Source organism: Mus pahari, chromosome 14 (genome assembly GCF_900095145.1).
Source record: "Mus pahari chromosome 14, PAHARI_EIJ_v1.1, whole genome shotgun sequence".
Lineage (NCBI taxonomy): Eukaryota > Metazoa > Chordata > Mammalia > Rodentia > Muridae > Mus > Mus pahari.
This window is the reverse complement of record NC_034603.1, coordinates 56,764,997-56,768,938: the sequence shown is the minus strand read 5'-3', so window position 1 is coordinate 56,768,938 and position 3,942 is coordinate 56,764,997. Positions and strand designations below refer to the sequence as shown.

Genomic DNA, 3,942 nt, shown 5'->3' with positions numbered 1-3,942 from the left:
TTTTATTGATCGGACTTGCTTAAGTACAAGGAAGGGTTAGGAAGGGTTCCCAGCATGCCCTTGAGTCCTTTGAAGTTGTCGCAGCGGTCCGAGCGATAGTGGGCAGTCCTAGCAATGGTGGGCGGTCCGAGCGATGGTGGGCGGTCCGAGGGAACTGGGTAGCACTCTGGTATTTCTGTGGAGGGGGAGTGGTTAGTGNGGGTGGGAGACACCAACACCCCCTACCCCCCAGTATCTTTTTTTGTTAATCTTTTCTTTAATCTCTAAAAGTTACTAGGATGACCATCAACCTGAATACCAAACAGAGATACTCTAATATAACAATGCTTATGTAAAAACCAGCTTCAAATGGATATACAGATACCACAGTAGGGTATGGGAATGTTCAAAGAGGCAGAAGCAAACAGAATTTTCGAGACAAAAAGGAGACTACATCAGGCATGTTGAAACAACAATCCTTGGTCACAATGATCAGTAAATAACAAGAGTGGCATCAGATGTCCTTATAGAGGTGTCCTAGTTAGGGTTTCACTCCTGTGAGGAGACACCGTGACCATGACAACTCTTATAAAGGAAAACATTTCACTGGGGCTGGCTTATAGTTCAGAGGTTCAGCCCATTATCATCGTGGCAGGAAGCATGGCAGCATACAGGCAGACATGGTGCTGGAGAAGGAGCTGAGAGCTCTACATCTTGATCTGAAGGCAGAAGGAGACTGTGTGTCTCACTGAATATATATATAACCTCAAAGTCCACCCCCACAGTGGCACACTTCCTCTAACAAGACCACATCCTAAAGTAAAATTGTCTGGCTTCTTTGGAGATTTAGCTAGATTATATGATGTTTTGCTGAGGCAGACAGGTGAAAAAAGGTTTTGCTAAAGCAGACATGTGAAAGAATGTTTTGCTGGAGCAGACACAGGTGAAAGGATGTTTTGCTGAAGCAGACACAGGTGAAAGGATGTTTTGCTATAGCAAACGCATGAAAGGACGCTTGATGTTTAGAAAGAATGAAAATGTGACCCCACAGACAGTGGGAGCTGGAGCATTGGTTTGCTTTGCTCCACCTCACTAGTCTTTGCTGACGACATGCATGTGTTGGTTCGCCTTACATTGCATCACTGAGCTTCACTTGTGGTGACTTCATAGAGAGAAACTCACCAAAGAACGTCTCCTGAGGTTCATGCAACTTCTTGTCACTTCCACAGACTCAAGTCGATGGTCAAACATCGTGGTTTCTCCTGGATTGAATTGTCTTGCTGATTCATGTGTGGTGTCTGCCAAGTGAACTGAACTACAGCTGCCGGTTCATGTTTGGTGTTTGTTACTGGACTGGACTGAGAACAACGAAGATTGGAATCGCCCCCAAAGAACTATCTCTAAACAGGTCTGCATCCCCTGTATCCTAATAGCCTTTCTTTTCCACTACCTCTGGTGGGTGGTGCGCTAGAGAGGAGGTTGAACTCTATTAAAGTAGGTTGTGGAAATATAAGCCTACAACACCCACTCCAACAAGGTCACACCTCCTAATAGTGCCACTATTGCTCCATATGGCCAAGCATTCAAACACATGAGTCTATGGAGGCCAGGCCTATTCAAACCACCACAAAGAACTTCCTGTGTAAGGTTTCAGTGGCCTTTGTCTGAGGTCTACTAGATTTCTTCATGACAGTTACTATCAGGCGATCATGTGGGAAAACCCTGCCCCACAAGCTACCAGCTTTATTTACTGTTTTGTCTTTGTGGGGCTGACCCAAGGGACTCCATTTTTTGTTCTGCGGGCTTTCTTTCACATTGTTATGCCAAGATCCAGTAACTCTCTTCCTAAACAAGCCCACCCCTGACGCCGCCACTCAAGGCGACTCTCCTGCCCTGCTTTACCTTTCACTGTTTAGTCTCTAATTCTGGGACCAAGGTACAGCTGAGGGCTATGGGGTACAAAGAAGCACCCCACTTTCCACAGGAAATGTCTCCTTTGCCGGAGGACTAGGTTTGCATTTAGAGTTGCCTGATGGTCCTTTTGGAATGACCTTGGGCAAATATTTTCTTTGAGGGGGGGACAGAACGTAGCCCTTGTGCAAATCTGCTGAGTTCATGTTCCCATTCATTTTCCACCTGCATTACATGTTCATTTATTCCATGTGCATACCTATCCTATCTGTGCATATGAGTGGGAGTGTGTGCATGCCACAGCATGCTTGTACAAGATGGGGGATAATCTACAGGTGGCAATTCTTTTTCCCCAAGTAGGTCCTGGGAATCAGACTCAGGTCGTCAGGCTGAGCAGCAGGCACACTGACCCACCACCTCACCAGGCCCATTCACAGACTGAAGAGCAGCATAGGGGCTGGAGAGGTGGTTCAGTAATTAGGAGCACCTCCAGCTCTTGCAAAGGACCCAGGTTCAGTTCTCAACATACACACACACACACACACACACACACACACACACACACACACACGGTAGTTCATAACCATCTATTAACCCCAGTTCCTGGGGATCAACATCCTCTTTCTGGTCTCCCCCGGTTCATGGTGTACATACAGTCAAGCACTCGTATACATAAACTAAAAATAAATTCGTCTTAAAAAATAAAATTAGTACACTTTCTGGACCTGGGTTTACAGAGATGAGCAAGGGAAGCCCCTCTCCAGTACTCTCCTCATAGGAAAGAGACAGACACACAGAAAGACTAAGCACCGGCCTTTATTAGTTCAGCAAAGAAAGGAAAAAGCAGATGACCCAAGTGATGCACTTCCCTCTTCTAAGGCAGGACTGGGGTTCTGCCTACACTTGCGAACTGGCAGGAAGAGCTTCAGGAGCTTCGGGCTGTTAGTTTTCACAGTGTAGGAGGGTTAGTAAAATGGAGCAGGATACATGTTCATCATTCCCCCCAAGGCAACTTCCAGCCTGCTCACTAAGGGCCACATGTTCTTGAGGTCAGAAGACATTGTTTCTAAGACTTCAGACCAAATAGAAGATAAGCTTCTCTCTGTCCCAGCAGTCTCTGGATCGCTGCCTGTCAGCGTGCTTGCTGGAAAAGAAGAAAATGAGAAAATAATGTTAGAATAATGGCAATGGTGATGGTGGTGGTGGTGGTGGTGATGATGATGGTGGTGGGTGGAAGAAAGAGCTAGAGTTACATAGGAGATTGGGAGCCTCCTGACATGAGTGCTGAGCCCAAGCGCTCTCTCTGCAAGAGCAGCAAGCACTCCTGACCACTGAGCCATCTCCAACTTCTTGGATCCTCGGGACATCAAAAGGAGAGGCTGCCACTGTCCGCATCTCACAGGAGAAAGAGAAAGCAGTCAGGCTGGCTTTTCCATTCCGCTAGTCACTAGCAGACTCAGGATCTGCAAGCTGTGAGTGATTCCAAACTCCAGACTGAGCCACCACCTCACGCCCTACTGCTTCCCTGTCTCCATATGTGGGAGCTGTCTGAAATGACACCTTTGTGGGATCCCATGATTTCATTGAAGAAGTCAGTCACTGCCAGTTGGTGGTGGCGCACGCCTTTAATCCCAGCACTTGGAAGGCAGAGACAGGAGGATCTCTCTGAGTTCTAGGCCAGCCTGGTCTACAGAGTAAGTTCCGGGACAGCCAGGGCTACACAGTGAAACCCTGTCTCAAAACAACAAGAAGAGGAACAGGAGAGAGAAGTGGGGGGAGGAGGAGGAGAAGGAAGAGGAGGGAGAAGAAGAGGAAGAGGAGGAAGAAGAAGAAGAGGAAGAAGTCATTCACTGAGGACCAGGCCCAAAGACAACATCATCCCAATGTATAGATGCAGGAACAGGGGCTAGAGAGATGGCTCAGCTGTTAAGAGCACTGGCTGCTCTTCCAGAGGTCCTGAGTTCAGTTTCCAGCAACTGCATGGTGGTTCACAACCATTTGTAATGGGAATCCAATGCCACCTTCTGGTGTGTCTGAAGACAGCAACAGTAT

At 47.4% G+C, this 3,942-nt stretch overlaps 1 protein-coding gene across 1 annotated transcript in view; it reads right to left on the bottom strand.

Moving 5' to 3' along the window:
* Positions 1–2,662: 2,662 nt before the first annotated feature.
* C14H17orf67 (chromosome 14 C17orf67 homolog) overlaps positions 2,663–3,942 on the bottom strand; it is a 21,135-nt gene continuing 19,855 nt past the window's right edge. Inside the window, exon 4 of the mRNA XM_021213344.1 lies at positions 2,663–2,829. The gene's annotated coding sequence lies outside the window, so the exon portion shown is untranslated. The remainder of the gene's footprint in view (positions 2,830–3,942) is intronic.